The sequence below is a fragment of the Neomonachus schauinslandi genome, chromosome 13 (genome assembly GCF_002201575.2).
Source record: "Neomonachus schauinslandi chromosome 13, ASM220157v2, whole genome shotgun sequence".
NCBI lineage: Eukaryota > Metazoa > Chordata > Mammalia > Carnivora > Phocidae > Neomonachus > Neomonachus schauinslandi.
The window spans coordinates 47,848,635-47,867,942 of NC_058415.1; the positions used below are offsets into that span (position 1 = coordinate 47,848,635).

Sequence of the window (19,308 nt, forward strand, 5' to 3'; positions counted from 1 at the left end):
GTTCAAAACCCTGTATGAGAAGTTACACAAAAATGAGCATATACTATATGCTCCTATTTACATAAAATTCTAGAAAATGCAAATCAGTAATCTCTAATGACAAAAAGCAGATCAGATAGGTCACCTGGCAAGGGAATAAAAGGAGGGCACTGGGCACATGACCAATGGGCACTAGGAACTTTTGAAGGTGATAGAAATGTTTTGTTTTCTAGATGTGGTGATGGTTTCACAGGCGTATACGAATGTCCAATCTAAATCCTACACTTTAAAAATGTGCAACTTACTGTTCTCCAATTAAGTATAAAGACCAAAAAAAAAAAAAATTATGATATGAACAGTCATAGTAGCAAGTAGATGCTCCAAAAATGTTGAATAAATGGACTCTCCTGGGAAGAGTGTGCCTATTTCTATTGGAGCTGTTGTTCTGTGAGTATTGTATGTGTTCCATATACTCGTATATATAGCTGCATTCTTTATGTTGTAATTAAAGGATTTGGATGATCCATGTTCTTCATTAGTCTTTACCATTAAGTTTCTGATTTCTATGTTCACTGTGTCATCTTTTCCTCTACGACTGTTTCTTCCTCCGTCCCGTATTTCTCTTCTTTACATAACGTACTAGGAACATTGCAAACAGCATCTTCGTTTCCCTCTGAGGAATGGCTAAAACTTTTCTTCAAACTATGAAGAAAGAGTTGCCCTCGCTTTTCTACCTGAGTGGTGAGAACGTAAACACAAACCGTGGACAGATATCTGGCCCCGCTGGGGGGCAACCTACCCTAAAATGGAGCCAACAAAGAGGAGAAATGGAGCAGCAAGGGTCGTGTGAATTCCCGAGTCCAGATGGGCCTGTGGTTAGGCCTGTCTCTGCACTTACAGTTTTGTGACCAGTCAGTTTCACTTTTCAGGAAGCCAATGTCACCTGGGTGTTCTGTCTTCTGCCATGTATCACGTGTCCCCCCAAAAGACCAGTGACATCTAATGTGAAAGCATCATTTGGTGGTCTGTCCATCACGGAAAGATGCATGGGAAAGTTTAAGTGTGAAGAGGATTTGAAACCACTAAGTGGGCTTCCATAACTATGAACACTGGTGTCTCCAGACAACTTGACAAGCCAGAGGAACCTCAAAGGCATGGTCCCCTCTACTAAACACATCTGAAATCAATCTCAGGCAAGAAGAACACAAGAAGCAAAATTAAGTCCTACCAGTTGTGGGACTTTAGCCATATTTCTTGAGCTAAGTCTCAATTCCCTCATTTTAAAAGGGGGCTAACATATGCTCTACTTCTTGGTTTTTTTAAGACGTTACATTAAGCTATACACTTGAATCTTTAGTACAAGGTCTGGCACAGAGTAGGCCTCAAAAACTATTAATTGTTGTATTACTGTCACTAAGAGGTCATTAATCTTCATCTAAGAGACTGGGTGGTTTGGGAAACGTCCCTGTGCATTCTTCAAGCCCTACTACCTCCTCCAGGAAAATCTTCCTGGATTACTTCAATATATAAGGCAGTGATTGTTTTCTTATCTGAATTTCCAAACCATTTAGTTTTGCACGAGTCTGGTGCCCCATCATACTGTCATAAACTGAATTTCCAGTAGTGGGCTGAAGCCAGCTCATATCAGCTTGAGAGAGCCAAGTGTTAAATTTTCAGGGATTTTTAGAGGGGGTTGTTAAACACAGCCATTAAAATTAAATTTCATAAAGTTATAATAAATTACATTAAAAACGAAGGTATTGGGGCACCTGGGTGGCTCAGTCATTAAGTGTATGCCTTCGGCTCAGGTCATGATCCCAGGGTCCTGGGATCGAGCCCCACAGCGAGCCCCATATCGGGCTCCCTGCTCCCCGGGAAGCCTGCTTCTGCCTCTCCCACTCCCCCTGCTTGTGTTCCCTCTCTCGTTGTGTCTCTGTCAAATAAATAAATAAATAATATTTAAAAAAAAAAACAACAGGGCGCCTGGGTGGCTCAGTTGGTTAAGCGACTGCCTTTGGCTCAGGTCATGATCCTGGAGTCCTGGGATCGAGTCCCACGTCGGGCTCCCTGCTCAGCAGGCAGTCTGCTTCTCCCTCTCCCGCTCCCCCCTCTTGTGCTCTCTCTCTCTCAAAATAAAAATAAATAAAATCTTTAAAAAAAACAAAAAAAAAACAACAAAGGTATTAAACTCAAAACATAATGCTTCCCAGTTGTTTATATTACATTTTACCATCGACTGTGCTCCTGAGGTTATTTATGTTTGTGATGTATGTGTGGAGGAAATACTATAAAATGGAGGGTTACTGCACATCTCCTTCCAACTCCACGTGCAGTGACATCGTGCTGGTAGCGTGCAAGCAGTCATGGTGGGAGAATTTACACCACAGGAATCAGCAAACGCCAATCAGGGCGCTCCCTCCACTCCCAGCCCACTGACACAGCTGTTCAACATTTACTGGCATACCACTGGTTTCAACTTTTTCACATTTGTCAAGTGCTCTGAGTTCATTAGCTCTTTGACAACAGGAATGTTTCACATTTCTCTTTGTTCTCTGTGTTGCTCAACATAGCATTTCATAAACAGTAGGTGCTAAACATTTTGCCACTTATTAGGAGCCTAGAAAGAGGCAATCACTGCACAAAGACTTTGCTATGGCTACATCTATGTGACCTAATGCATTTAAAAATATACACTACACAAAAACCTTGCAGTTCTACCACCGCTTGAGTTCGCCTGGGTTGTAAACAATGGGGAAAATGCCAAACATGAAAGTAAGAGTAAAAGAATTATATTGCGACAGTCAATGTAATTGTCAGTCAATTTCCTGATGTAAGAGAGGAGAGCTATTACCAGGATACCCTCTGACGAGCAGTGCCCTAGACCCTCATGCATACTGACACAACCCCACCCCGTAACAAAAAGCTGAGATCACTCAAACTCATGTCATAGGGAATGGTCCAAAAAATCAGTAATGTTTCACTTAGAGAATGGAGAAATTGTAGGTGCACAGAGGGTAATAAAAATGTCTTCAAATAGCTGAAAGGCTATCACAAAAGATAAAGATTGGGTATTTTCTGTATTGCACTAGACAATAATACCAGAATCAATGTTTAGATGTTACAGAGACACATTTTGATACGATGAGGAAGAACTGTCCTACAGAGACAACTGAAGATGGATGGAATGAGAAGTGGTGAATTCCTGCTCCAGCGTTACTTGAACATGTGGACCGATCACAGGACTTGGCACATGGTATTAACTCGTGAATAAATACGTTAATGGGCCAGCGATGGTTCTCAACTGGAGGCCACTACTGTTCCCTAGGGGGTGTTTGGAAATTCACTGAGGCACTTAGTGAAGGGGCAGGGGGTGCAAGGCAAGAGATGTCTCCACACAACAAAGAATTCTATTGCCCAAAATGCAAACTGTGCTCCCACTGAGACAGAGTGGGTTAGACAAATCCTGGAAGGAATGTTTTAAATAATCAATCACGCAGCAAGTGTCTGTTGGGCAACTAAGTTTCAAGCACCTTGCTAATCTCTAGGCCTAGTTGCACAAGATGAAGTTTCTTCTTGCAAGAGGCTCAAGACTAATGGAGGGAGATAAGGAAGTAAATAAACAGCTGCAAGAGTGATACATGGCTAATCTAGAAATGTGACTGGGTGCTGAAGGAGCAGAGGGTTCTTCTCACTCTTGTGGGACAGGGTCCTTTCAAAGGGTGGGGAAGGCCTCTCAGAAGTGCTGGTGTCTTCAGGTTGGGTTTTCTAGAATATGCACAGGAGTCCACAAGTTGGAAGAAGGAATTCCACGTGGAGAAAACAGTATGTATAAAGGAACAGCAAGCTTTGCGCAGTGGCAGTATCGTAGCCAATGAGGTTTATCCGAGGCACGATTATTGCTAATTAAAGGAACAGCAATGTGCGAGAACAAGGCACTAGAAGTCGGGTGCCATTCAAAAGATTGTTTTTTGCAACAGTTGCATTTGGGCACCTGCTATATTTTTTAAACATTTCCCTCAGATGGCACCGCAAGAACCTAAGCATGGCTTGCATGAAAGTTGAGTACCAGAACTGCTGAGAAAAAAGACTGGGCGGTTTGGGAAATGTCCCTTCCAACCCTGAGGGTCTTCGAAACTTGCCTGATATAAGAGAGAAGAGCTATTACCAGGATACCCTCTGATGAGCAGAGCCCTAGAACCTCATCGTACCATACTCTCCTCCTTCCCCCCATTCCCGCCGATCCAGCAACATGGGCTTTCTTTATGTTGCCTTATCACATGGCTAAACTGCTCCCCACCTCAGAGTATTTGCACGGGCTCTTCCCTCTACCCGGCACGCTCCCTTCCCAGATACTCACACTGTTGGTTCATTCTCATCCTTGAGATCTCAACTCAGCATCACCTCCTCCAAGAGGCTTTCCCTGTCCATCTCATCTAAAAGAGTGTTATCTGGAAAGATCTTATTCCTTTATTTATTTAGTTTAGACAGACTATAATCTGTCTTCACCGCTAGAATTTCAGTTCCATGAATGCAGTATCTCCTCTATCTTGCTACCCGTATACTGTACTGATCGTATCCAGCAGGCTATTTATGCCCACCTGGCCATCCCATCCCGTAAGAGATAATATTAAGCACAAGAGAAAATAGAGGAGAGCACCTGGGATGGCTGCATGACATGAAGGAGGGCTGGCGTGTCTTCCAGTAATCTGGGGATGGGACTAGAACTAGGAAACCGTGTCTCTTGAGAGAAAACGGTAGGACCTGGGATATTCAGCTTGGTGAAAAATTCTCTCAAAAGGTGTGTACTCTTTTCAAATATCAGGAGAGCCTCATGCAGAAGGAGGACTGGAATAAATGAATCAATCCCCACAGGGGAAGACTACGGGGCAGAAACCACATGAGAGAGACGCTCTGGCTTCATACGAAGGAGGGCAGTTCACAGGCAGAACAAAAGTCAAGGTTCAAAAGGGCCCTCCTGGAAGGTTCAGGGTTTCATCAGTGGAGTTTAAGCAGAAGCTGGTCAACCAACCCAACAGAGACGAAAAGTGCAAGCCTCAGGCAGGACAGCAAACCAAGCAACTAACATCTGCATGTCACCTACCGCGGCCGGCTGCACTACTCCAGGTACACAACAAATATTACCTCATTTAATCCTTACGACCTCAGGAGGCGCTGCAGAAGTCAGCTCACTTGACCATGGTCACCCTGCCAGTAATTGGCAGAGCCAACTTTTTTTTTTTTTTAGATGACTTTAATGCCTCTTCTAAATTTCACAGTAATTCCTTTTATGCCTCCACTAGAAACGAGCTGACATCCTATTTTTATCGTCTCTAGGGAAAACCATTACAGAATGTCCAAGTGTGACTGCCTGACACCACAAAGGTTAAGACGGCAGCTGAACATAACATAGCCCATGCTCAGGACGGACCTCCAGAAAGCCTTGTGCGCAGCGAGGGAGGAGCTCGGCCCCTGTCATAACCCCCACCTCCTCTCACTGTCTATCTCCCCCTACACTCCAGACCCACATGGGAAGGGATTTTGTTTTGCTGAGTGCTGTATCCTCAGGTGTTAAATAAATATTTGTTGAAAACAGAAAGTAAAGCTTAAAGCAGGGAAGCAGGAACAAAGTCCGCAGCCTCATGGGTCCTCCACTCTGGGCTCTGCACATTTGGCTCTTTGTGGTCCAGTGCATTTGAACCTACCAAGAGAAAGGAACCACTAGGAGCCCAGATCTCAGACGAACTAAACATGTAGCGCTTGTGGTTTTCAAAAGAATCCCTCACAGTTTGGGTTCCATGGTTAAAAGAAAAACAAAACCAACCATCTTTCAAGCAAGGTAGCTGAAGCATGGATAAAAGTTTAGAGTACATCTCTGGGTCGCTTTCAAAATCCCATTCTGATTAAATGTAATAAAACAGTCAATACTAAAATGTTAATAAAATGCTGTTTTTTCCCTAGTTCCTACCATCTAATAAAGGTGTTTTGATCCTATTTATGAAATAAATTATATTACTTAGTACCCACGGGAGCTATTTTGGCTGTGGGAGGTAATCATATTCTAATTTAATGACAGAGGGGAAAAAAATATGCATGACTGAAATAGCTGTAACACAGGCTATCCAGCTTCAAGACGACTACATCTTGTAAGGGGCTACAGACATGCCAGTGCTTGTGAAAGTATTAAAATTAACATGTTTAAATTTTTTCATTTACTATATATTCGGTTTTGCCTTCTTCCAGATCCCTTAAGCCCACACTATCTTTCTCATGAATATTTAATTTTTTTCCCTGGGAAGTCAACTCCGCAACCACCCCTCCAGAAAAAGAACTGTAAACAAGGCTGGAGGGAAAAGTGAGACAAGGGAGATGAGGCGAGAGCAAATGCAAAAGGACAGATGGCTAAGAAAAGCAGAGCGTCCCAGAGTCACCCTCCAAGGAAGAGAGAGACAATTAGAACCCAGAAGTGAGCAGATTCATTGTGGAGGCATTTAGTGCTCTAATACCTTATCCAAATGGAGAAATGGGTTCTATTTTGAGGCAAAGGGGAGGCTTATGAATACTTTATAGTGTTTGCATTAGACAGCCTATGTCAGCACGAATAGATTGCATCCTTTGGGTGAGTAAGCCACTCCCTGGTGAGTGGTTAGAAATTTTTAAATGTCTTTCCTGCAGCAAACTTCCTGGGGGTAGTTGAGTCACCAATAAGGTGATTTCAAGGCAGACAGAAAACCTTCAGCGGAGTAATAATGAACCACTTCGTAAACACCCATTAGGCCCCAGAGTCTACTCGGCCTCCGAACGGAAGTGAGCGGAAAACCATTAGTGTAACCACATTCTGAAGCTGCATGAAGACATCCGTGGAGGGGCCTACAGAGTGAACCTTCTCTTCACCCACGCCATCCTATCTTCTACCTTAAGCTGGGATGGGGCTCCTAGGAATTGATTTAGTCAGAAGGAAAGAGGGGTCGGCCTGATTTATTAAAATTCAAACTGCTGGATCGAAATTTCCAGAGAGGAACATCCATTTCTAATACACAGGCACCCTTAGTGAGGCCAGGCCAGTGCTCCCCAAATCCTGGATTCAGTAGCTGTGCGGGAAATGCGTGCTTTCCCTACAGGTGGTAAGGGCTAACTAAATTCCATGGTTTTGTTTTTTTTTTTATTCTTACGTTAATCCCCATACATCATTAGTTTTAGATGAAGTATTCCATGATTCATTGTTTGTGCATAACACCCAGTGCTCCATGCAGAATGTGCCCTCCTCAATACCCACCACCAGGCTAACCCATCCTCCCACCCCCCTCCCCTCTAGAACCCTGTTTGTTTTTCAGAGTCCATCGTCTCTCATGGTTCGTCTACCCCTGATTTCCCCCGCTTCATTCTTCCCCTCCCGCTACCTCCTCCTTCTTTTTTTTTTTTCTTAACATATATTGCATTATTTGTTTCAGAGGTACAGATCTGAGATTCAACAGTCTTGCACAATTCACAGAGCTCACCAGAGCACATACCCTCCCCAGTGTCTATCACCCAGTCACCCCATCCCTCCCACCCCACCCCAGCAACCCTCAGTTTGTTTCCTGCAATTAAGAATTCCTCATATCAGTGAGATCATATGATACATGTCTTTCTCTGTTTGACTTATTTCACTCAACATAATACCCTCCAGTTCCATCCAGGTCGTTGCAAATGGCAAGATCTCATTCCTTTTGATGGCTGCATAATATTCCATTGTATATATATACCACCTCTTCTTTATCCATTCATCTGTCGATGGACATCTTGGCTCTTTCCACAGTTTGGCTATTGTGGACATTGCTGCTGTAAACATCGGGGTGCACGTACCCCTTCGGATCCCTACTTTTGTATCTTTGGGGTAAATACCCAGTAGTGCAATTGCTGGATCATATGGTAGCTCTATTTTCAACTTTTTGAGGAACCTCCATACAGTTTTCCAGAGTGGCTGCACCAGCTTGCATTCCCACCAACAGTGTAGGAGGGTTCCCCTTTCTCCGCATCCCCGCCAACATCTGTCGTTTCCTGACTTGTTATAAATTCCATGGTTTTGAGGGAGACAAACCATAAGAGACTCTTAATCTCAGGAAACAAACCGAGGGTTGCTGGAGTGGTGGGGGGTGGGAGGGATGGGGTGGCTGGGTAATGGACACTGGGGAGGGTATGTGCTATGGTGAGCGCTGTGAATTGTGTAAGGCTGATGAATCACAGGCCTGTACCCGTGAAACAAATAGTACATTATATGTTAATAAAAAAATGAAAATAAAATAAAAATGAAAATAAAAAAATAAATTCCATGGTTTTATTGGGTTTACTAGAATGGCATTTGGTTTGGGGATATTTTGTAGTTTAAGGTTCCCCCAGAAGTAGATACAGAGGTGGCCATTAGCATGTAAGTGGGGGGTGATCCAGGGACATACCAGTAAAAACGCTGAGAGGAGGAAGGGCAGAACTGCAGGAGAGGGGTCATTATCAGTAGGTCACCAGGATGGGCAAAGGAGTGTAACCCCATGGAGGAATTCTGGGAAGCAGCACACGTATACCCCACCTGAGGAAGGAGGTGCCCATGTTTCCACACATCAGCTCCCATCATGGACTGCCGTGGGGTGGCGCGGAGGAGAGAAGGCCTCAGCTGCCCGACCTCCAGCAGCCAGAGGGAGTGCAGAGGGGACAAGTAGCAGGTGCTGACCCTGGAAGTCAGGCCGGGGCACGCACTGAAATGGGAAAGGCCTAGCGAATATGGGAAGGGCGTCAGCTACCACTGCAGGAATGAAACGGCAAAAAGGAGGCGAGTGCCAGCACCTTGAGGCGGACGACAGGGAACCAGAAAACATGGGCTGTGAGCGTCCAACACTGAGATACTGGCATGCGTTGCTGGTTTCAGGCACAGCAGGAGAAAAGCGACTTCTATCCATCCCAGCAGCGGCAGTACCACCACTGCTGAGGGCCCAGCATGCTTAAGAGCAAGACAAAACTGGATTGCTCTCCTTAATATGAGGGAGTGGAATTTGAAGAACCCTATGAGAATCAGGGATGGGAACAGAGGCCCAGGATCCTGGGTGGTGTGCGCAGGTTGAGGAGGAGAAGAAAATCACTATCGCTCCCATTCTGCTCCCCACCCCAAGCAGAGTAGCTGTGTAGAAGGCTGGAGAAAGGGGGGGTTTTCAATATTGCTTTCCTTGTTTTTTTAATGAGGGGGGAGTATGTGTATAAACAATAAACTTCTTCTCTCTCTGTTCTTCAAAATCTTCAGTAAAAACATTATTTACCAATGCTTTGGTATGAGTTGACGCTAGGGACGTTAGAATGCCACTGGTCTACATCTTTCCGGGGTAGAGACTGACAAGGGGACAACTGCATCCAGATCACATCATTGTTCATTGCACGTTCTTATAGATCAAAGTTCTAAAACAAGTGACCTGCAGGCTAATTCAGTCTCAGATATAGATGTTGCCCCCACTACCCAAATTTAAAAAAAAAAAAATTGGTACCAATATTCTTCATGTGAGATTTCACATTAAATTTCTGATTTCCTGGAAAAATAAATCAGAAGTTATTATTCATCAGAATAGTCACCTAGCAACAATTAGCCAAATAGTATGCATTATTTAGATTGCCACAATCCCCACCATTCTTTATTGTTTCCCATATACCACATTTGCACTGATTTCTCCAAGCAAAAATGTATCAATCATAAATGGGAAAAAGTCAAAAGGTAAAAAGAAAACATAACAGGGCACCTGGGTGGCTCAGTCAGTTAAGCGTCTGCCTTCAGCTCAGGTCATGATCCTGGAGTCCTGGGATCGAGCCCCGCATTGGGCTCCCTGCTCCGCGGGAAGCCTGCTTCTCCCTCTGTTTCTGCCTCTGCCTCCCTCCCTCCCTCTCTCACGAATAAATAAATCTTTTTTTAAAAAATACAAATATGATGCATGATTTAGCAATACCAGAAAACAGATTATTGTCTGGTAATTTGTGACCATCTCCTGTATTATTAGGGAATTAAGGTGACTTTCATAAATTTGCATGTAACTTCCTTAATGGGGAGTAGAACTTCTAGAAAAAACCTGGAAGATAAAATTGGACTGGGAGGATCTGTTTCATAGCTGATTAAAATAGAGAATTATTTCTAAAAAAGAAAAAAGAGAAAGGAAATCTATCTAGAGTGCTGCATGATTCTAGGGGAAAAAAAAGGAATGCATACTTCTCTGTGGAAGTGAGGAACAATCCTATGTTTAAAACAAAAAGTGTGCATTAAACATGAGGTTTCTAGAGTCCTTGAGGATGACCTTTGTGCTCAGAAAAGATTAGTCTGATGGTACTTTGGTTTTAAACATTAATATTTGATTTATTCAAGTTACAAATTTAAAAGCCTAGTTTTTTCCTTAAGCTTCTCATTTCAGCTTACAAATTTAATTCTATTTATAATCTAGTAAATTTTAGCAATTGCTTTTAAAGGGACTTAGAGGAATATTTAGCTCCATTTATAAACAGTTATTTGAAGCTCTTCGAACATTTTAAAATCATTTATAAATTTAATATATTTGATTTCCTTTAAGTACTTCAATTGTCTGACTTAAAACCTTCCTGAGTAATTAAATAAATCTTAAATCAAATCAATTAAATTTATATAGTGAATCAAGTTCTTTTGAATATTCCAACACTGTAGATCAATTTAGTAATATTTCAACCTAAAACCACAAGTCTAAATCAATTACTCAATTATGCATTTTAAATTAGAATTATAAGACTGATCTGTTACTCTACCACATGAAATTTTCTTAACACATTACAAAAACTTTAAATACCAAATAAACACAGGTTCCTTTTTAACAAGAAAACATTTTATGTTATGATTCTTTTAAATATTTTCTTAAAAAAGATTTATTTATTTATTTTAATTTTATTTATTTGACAGAGAGAGACACAGCGAGAGAGGGAACACAAGCAGGGGGAGTGGAGGAGGGAGAAGCAGGCTTCCCGGGGAGCGGGGAGCCCGATGCGGGGCTCGATCCCAGGACCCCAGGACATGACCCGGGAGACAGAGAGAGCGAGCGAGCAAGCGCGGGGTGGGCCAGAGAGAGGGAGACAGACTCCCCAGTGAGCAGGGAGCCAGACGTAGGGCTGAATCCCAGGACCCCGAGATCATGACCTGAGACAAAAGCAAGTGTCAGATGCTCAACTGACTGAGCCACCCAAGTGCCCCTTTTTAAACTATTTCTATATTTAAATTAAAACTGTGTCTGGTTAGAAGAGGTCATGACCGCTACTTTTCTAATTCATAAACACTGTTGTTGATCTTGACCAGTACACTCCACTAGACTCTGGTTTTCAAAAGTGATGGGACATCCCAAGCCCTATTTACGAGGGACTTCAAACCAAAGTAGGTTGTCACATAACCAGGTTTCTAAGGATTTTAGTCACATCATTATTAAATTTCAAATCAGATTAGAGTCTTTAACTGTCACTCAGGCGGCTATCCACTTTGACTGGATTACGTGTTTCTTTGGCACTTAAGATAAACCTCTCCCCCTTTTCAATCTAAAGACCTGTGACCCCCATGGCAGAATATTCATCCTTTTCCTATACTTCCTATCTCTGTCCTGCCACTCTTATGGACATTAAAATGTATAAAATTTATTAAAATGATATCCAAATGTATTCTGGACATTTCACATACACTTTTGTGCGATTTGCTCAAGATGTCCAAGGTAGTTCTACTGCAAGCACTATGTGGAAAGACTATACCAGGCTCCCCTGCTCATCTGTCACAGGTAGGAATTTGCTTTGGCCACCCACACCACACTGTGAGATTAAAAACCCAAAAGCTGTTAACATGGATCTCAGGCAAGCTGTAAAAGCCCTCAAGTTAAAATGGAGGTGGAAGGGATGTGTTCTTTATTCTTAACTTCTTAGGAGTCACCAACCATTCATTCATTCATTCATTCATTTATTATTTTTAAAGATTTTATTTATTTGACGGAGTCAGACACAGTGAGAGAGGGAACACAAGCAGGGGGAGTGGGAGAGGGAGAAGCAGGCTTCCCGCTGAGCAGGGAGCCTGACGCGGGGCTCAATCCCAGGACCTTGGGGTCATGACCTGAGCTGAAGGCAGACACTTAATGACTGAGCCACTCAGGTGCCCCAGGAGTCACCAACCTTTTTTTTTTTTTTTTTTAAGATTTTATTTGAGAGAGAGAAGGAGAGAGAAAGAGAGCATGACAGAGGAGAGGATCAGAGGGTGAAGCAGACTCCCCGCCAAGCAGGGAGCCCGATGCGGGACTCGATCCCGGGACTCCAGGATCACGACCTGAGCCGAAGGCAGTCACTTAACCAACTGAGCCACCCAGGCGCCCCAGGAGTCACCAACCTTTTCAAGAATCTGATAGAAGTTACAGACCCTCTGCCTAGGCAGACAAACACACAAACCCTTTAGTTTGTAATTTCCAAGATTATGAGTTTCCTCTGATAGTCACCAATAGATAGCAGGTTAAAAAACAAACAACCTTTAGACTAGATGGATCTTTAAAGTCGTTTCCCAACATGGTCTTGATAACGCATCTATCAAAGTGACATATTACAGAGGTGATATCAGAAATTTGGTTCAGAGGACTGGTTTTCAAAACGAGTAGTAATCTAGACAGCTTGTCAGAGTCAAGGTAGAATAGAGTTCAGTAGAGATTGGCTAGGGTAATTTTCTTTCTTACAAAAGAAAATTTTATAGTCTGTGCGAATTTTCATTAAACATGTATGTCTGAGGTAAAACGTAGTGAAAAAAATGAACCTGTAAGGCTAAAAAAATTTTTTTTACTCTGCCTTCAGAAGCAACAGTGAGGAAGATTTCTATGATGGGTTTTCCAAATAAATGAAGAAGGGCTTTTACACAATAGAAGGTAATAAGCGTGTGTCTCATCTTTCTATAGTGTCAGGACATAGGAAGCTTGTGTTCTGTATTTTTTTTTTTTGGATGAGTTACTAAAAACAAAATAGAAACAACTTCTCTGGAAGTCATAACCTTCAGCATTCCTCATCTGGCTGGGATAATTAAGGATTACTGAGTAGTAAGAGGAAGAACCACATGTTTTATGAATGACAGATGAATGAATGAATGAAGTCTCACTATTCCTTCCAAACCCATAATCTGACGTATGTCATGGCAAATCATGTAGTTTTCCATGAGCTTTAGCAGCTGTTTCCTCTATACACACTACACCATATTGTTTACTAAATAATTCTACCTCCTATTATTGTATTTTTAGAGTCTATATTTTCTCTAGTAACGTCAATCTGATGGAGTTAAAACTCCACATTGACAGCACAAGCTTAAAGGAAGATTTACAGCTACCGTAGACTCTCTTTGTGTCCTCTATGTGCTAGAAGCCAAAGGCAAACATCTAACATGGTTTTTTTACCTTCTGGAGTATTTTTAGAGGTATGGTAGGTTTTTGAAACTATTTTGTCTATACAGCCCCCAGAGCCAGGGCTCCTGCATTGAGCACATTCAAGGCTTACATTTAAGCTGCCTGGCTTTTAGAGTAACACAGAAAACAAAGCTCTGATGCATGAGGCCGTCAACTAAAGCAGCATGCTTTCTTTAAAGTTTCAGTTCAAGAAATGTTTGCCTTACAGAAAAGGTCTTTGCTTTTGGAGACCTTTTTCACTCAAAAGCTCTCATTTTAAATTATGTTTTATAAAGAATATATTTATTGTTGTTTGGTAGAGATGGGAATCACCAAAGTTCCTATAAAATGATGGGGTTATAGCGAAGGGAAAGGCAAGAGGCTTGAACTCTGCAACCATGGGCAATCCTTAAACGTCTATGGCAGAGGTAGTGAGAATAAACCTAATATACAGACAGTGAGTGGAAGGAGCAAGCATCTTCAGGATTTGGACAGCTACCACAAATGTCTGGCTCCCAAGGATTCCGGCCTCCTCTAAAGGTATTCAAATTTGAATTTTTAAAAACGCAGTAGAAAAGGTGTCCATGAAGTGAATGAAACCCAGGGATTCAAAGACTGAGTGAGGTGCCTTTGTTACCTTCTACACAAACACTGCTGATCAGTGAAGAAGCTGGCAAATCTCTATGCATCTTTCTCCTTGCAGGAGAAGTGGCCTAGAGGTAAAAACTTCTACCAAGATTTCTCAGTACTGTTGTAGCCAAATCTGTCAATATTTTAGTAAACGTTTCCATTTTACACTCATTTCCTTTAGGGCAAAGTCCCTTCTTTCCACATTGCATATTTTTTCTATTTTCTTCTTTTTCTTTTTTAGATTTTATTTGAGAGAGAGAGAAAGAGAGTGTACAGCAGGGAGAACAGCAGAGGAAAAGGGAGAAGCAGACTCCCCGCTGAGCAGGGAGTCCGATACTTGATCCCAGGACCCGGATCATGACCTGAGCTGAATTCAGACAGACATTGAACCGACTGAGCCACCCAGGCACCCCTCACATTGCATATTTTTCAAAGACCCCTCCAGTTAGCAATTTGAAACAAAATGTTTCACGTTTATGTTGATATAAAACACACCATATATTAGAACCTAAAATCAGGATATGCAAACCCCTAAAATGACAGCAAAATGGCAAGCGAAGATATATTAGAAGATATATTTTAGTCCAGTCATATATAAAATACAGAAATGATACTAACTCAGAATCACTAAAAAATGCATTTATTCATCTATCTGTTCATCCAATTATCCATTCACTCATTTATTGGGTCTTCATATACTGAGCTCCTGTTATGTGCTAAGCACTGAGGGCAAAAAGGTAAACAAAACAGACACTACTTCAAGGAGACGCTGCCTGGAATGTGGTAGAGACAAGACACTGATCACAAGATAGCACATTAGAGGATTACAGATAATGTTCTGGGAGCAAAGAGAAGGCACACCCAGTTCAGATGAGAGAGGGGGTGGGAGCTCTAAAGCCTTCTTGAATAAAGTCTTAAAGAATAAGCAGGAGTTAGTTGGGTAAAATGGAGAATAGCATTTTAAAGTTAATGGTTTTTTCACACATAACAACAAAACACATTTCCAGTACGTGAAAGTTTTCCAAGTCTATTATATCCACATAAGGCTCAGATCTGATCTGAACATAACCCATCAAATGATATCTCCCTGAAGCTCATGGGAAGTTGATGTGAGTTTTTTTTTTTAACACAGGCCCACGATTCCTCTGACAGTACAGTGGACATAAATGCAAACTCGATGGCATCTCAAAGAAATGCAGCTAGAGGACAGCAATTACAATCCAATCCCTCTCTCATGCACAGTGCGTGCACACAAAGCCACACAAAATCCTAAGAGCCCCAGAATCCTAAAGTTCATCCTTCCAAAGGAACGTTCACGTCCTTTCAGCCAGTGCACTACATTAAAAAACAAGGCAAAGTATCTTATAGAAATAGTTGCGAATTAACAAAGGAGATGAATTCTTGGGATGCCTTGCGTTTTCCACGTGAGGCAGAAGAGCTGCAGTTCCCCTCTCCTACTTTCCTGAAGTCACTGTTGTTTTCAGCTCACTGAACTTTTATCAGTACTAATTGGAACATACTTCCTGCCAGGGTTTAGCATTTCCAGATTTTTTTTGTAGGCACTGATTTAATGGCACTGACATTAAGGTTTCTATCCACTGGGTCACATAAAAGCCAACTAAAATGGGCTGCAAAAGGAGAAGAGTGTTGAAAATCAAAAGGAGTGGGAGGGCAGAACGAGGACTGTCAACGTGCTTAGGCCGCCGCAGAGACATGATGGCCGCGGCTGGCTCTAGTTATTAGCACAGCATGATGAAGCTCTACTGAGAGTTTCCACTGAGCCTCCTCCTGATGGGAAAAAGCTTAGAAAGGAGAAGGCTACAGTCTATCTTCTTTGATTTCACAGACAGTGAACCAAATATTCCCATCTTAGTGGAAATAGACAAACAAGCCAGTACCTGAATCAGCTCTTTGAGCCTTTCCCAAGGGCTGTGGCCAGTTAGGTCACCCTAGTGAAACTCGGGAATTCGTACAGAAAGCACAGATCCATAGAGCTTTCCGGAAAGAGCAAAGGCATGAGGGAACCACCAAGACTTTAGTTTTTCTAAGCCCATCTTGAATCGCTGCCTAAACTCTGTAGGAACCAGAGGAGTAATTGAGGGGAGGAAGCAAGTGTGGGCATACCTAGAGAGTGGGGAGGACTGTGACAAACTGGGGAGTCCAGGCATCTTAGGGGCACCCACTGTTCAACTTTAGCCCAATGTTCTGTCATAACAGCATGAAGGTCCAGTGGCCAAATCGTCTGATAATTTAAGAGAAGTGGAAATAGAAGTTTAATGTGAAATTCCCCATTTTGAAATGTTGGCAACAAATGTAAAACACATCCAGGTCAAACAAAATACGCCTGGTGCCAGATACAGCTGAGAGATCAATGGTTTGTATCATCTGCTCAAAGTTTTAAGGCAAGAGTTTGGAGATCATCTCAGCAGCAGAAAATAAGACAAAGTAGACCTCGCTCAAGCTTAGGTCCCTAAACTACACTACTCTAACCCAGAATGGCCCCAAGAAGCATACCAGCTAGCCTTGGATACGAATGCCTTTTATGTTTTCTCTTCTTCTCTCATAGCAAACTTACTATTAGGTTCAAAATTTCCTAGGAAAAGAAATAAAAAGAGACCTGGTTTTCACGTTGTGGTTTTCTTTTAAAGGTTTTATGGGGAATGTGGCACTACCAGATAGTTTGCATTGGATCTCTATATTCATTCTTCTTAATTGAAAAAATTTGCCAGTTTGGTTTTCTCTGATTATCAAGATGACTTCTTTTCACAGATATGAGAACTGAATGGAGTCTTCTGATGAGTTTTATAGACAAAATGTGGACTTTTTAACCTGGGTTTCCTCAGCATTTCAAGGACTGTAAGAACAATTTTCAATACACAAGGACATCCTAGCTGAATTTCATGGTGGTCAAAAGGGGTTCAGAGTTAAAAAATCTTCACAGCCACGGGTGTATTTCTGTGAAGTGGGTGGTCAATGGGCAAGAATTCAAGTGCTCTGCCCTGGGCAGGCAGGGGTGGCAGCCTTTCATTCTTAAAATCTCCAGGAACACAGAGCACAGGCTTAAGCAGTTTGAAGTAGAAAGAGTCAAGTGGATTCATATGTCCATTAAATAAATATTTAATGCCTCCTACAGGCCAGGTAGTGTTCTAGGGGCTGATGACCTGCAGCAAATTAAAACATATGTGCTGCCACCATTGAAAAAATTTCTTAACAAATAAATGTATATTGTACTATCAGACAATGCCAAGTGCCACGTGAGAGAAAGGAGAGGAATAAATGAGTCATGACAGGGTAATAAGGCTACTTCACAAAGTTTTCTCTAAGGTCACAGAGTGCATTTCCTGGACATGGGAAGGATCATTTCCACACCTGCATTCACATCTCTCTTCACCCTGCCTATCTTTGGGCTGACTTAGACTCATCCAATTATCCATTCACTCATTTATTGGGTCTTCATATACTGAGCTTCTGTTATGTGCTAAGCACTGAGGGCAACAAGGTAAACAAAACAGACACTCCTTCAAGGAGACACTGCCTGGAATGTGGTAGAGACAAGACACTGATCACAAGATAGCGCATTAGAGGATTACAGATGATGTTCTGGGAGCACATGAACGCGGACATGTCTGTTCCAAAGAGGAGTTCTTTTGTAGGAGTGTGGTAGATTGGATATGCTGGGGCTGAGGGCAGCTTCAGTCCTTTTAGGACCAAAGTAAGGAGCAGAGTTCCGATTTCACTGCTCTTTTCTCTTCTTTCTTTCCACACAGTCAAAATTTACACACTAATGAAGAACGAGAAAGCAATTTTCAAAGGCATTTTTGGACTGTCTTACAGAGAGTTTTTTTTGTGGTCAACACAAAAACTTCCTACTTCCATTAAAAAAAAAAAAAAACTTAAAAAATTAACAGCTGTGTGAAGCCAAATCCTTTAAAATGATAGTGCTAGAATGGAACTTTAATTTGATTTGTATGGGCTGATGACTGCCCAAAAGTTGCATAAAATTTTCCAATGTAAAAATAAGAACTTTTGTGAAATGGATGAAATGCTCCAAACATGTATTTGATGAATCAATTCTAACACTAGTTGAATGTTGACTGAGATTTTTTTCAAAGGTTGTTGAAAATGGGTCCCTTTAGCAATGCAGGTGAGGGAAAAGTAGAGAAATTGCTTTCAAATTAAATTTGCAAACTTAATCCCACAGCTGCTTACCTACATTTGCCCAGATATGAATTTAATAGATTTTTCCCACTCACCATTAAAAAGAAAGTACGTGTTAGTCTCTTGAAAAACTGCCCCTAAGAAATCTACTTGAGAAATAATAAAAATAAAGAAACAACCATTAATTTATGAAGAACAATTAATTTCTAGATGTGCTATCTACAGCATTACAGCCAGCATATTAGTAAGTTTATTCCAAGTCTTTCAAATTAATTAAATGTATTAAATCAGAAGCTGCATAAATCACAATATATTATAAAAACTGATGTTTATTTCTAGAGCTATTATGTCTGTGGAGAAACCATGCCAGTTAATTTCCACAGACTGTCACAGACAGAAGAAAAACAAGACTGGCATAGCTTTGACTTGAAACAATGAATCTCCTTTGCTATCACCAGTTTTCACTACACAGAAATTATAGGTCAAATAAATGGGCCTAGCATTAAACCTAGCATGCAAACCTTTTGTTGAGTTGTATTCAAACTTTTAGCAATATGCATTATCCTAAGTTCAAGTAAATCTGATCCTTTTGACCACTATATTTAATAACTCAACACCCCTCACCCTGATTCCCACTGTCCCTCATCGAATTCTCCTTTTTTATCCACAACACTTAATTCTTCTATATGTGTGTGTGTGTATATATGCACAGATTTTACATAATATCTACGGCCTAATTTCCCTCAGAACTCTGTAAGATCCACAAGCGTAGGAATCTTTCATTTGTCCAGTGATAGGACCCAAGCACTTAGAACAGTGCCTGGCACATAGGAAGCTTTCAAGTAATATGTGTTGTGTGGATAAATCTAAAGGCTTTTATAGCAGCTTGTTACTTAAAGCACACAATGGTGGATTTTTTTTTTTTTTTGTAAGATGAATTCTTCTCCCATTTAAAAATGTACATTCATTTCCTAATTATGAGCCCATGTTTCTCTTTGCCAGGTGCTCTAAAAGAATTAACTGCAGTTTGTGTATCAAGAGGAAAGACAGAAAATGTCATTAAACCACAATGTGGGTATTTACATCCTCATAGCCAGTCATTCTCATATTTTTTTTTTAAAGATTTTATTTA

General features: G+C 41.5%; 1 pseudogene; it reads left to right on the forward strand.

The window, feature by feature from the left end:
• Positions 1 to 3,821: 3,821 nt before the first annotated feature.
• Positions 3,822 to 4,001, forward strand: LOC123326606 (annotated as a pseudogene).
• Positions 4,002 to 19,308: the final 15,307 nt, after the last annotated feature.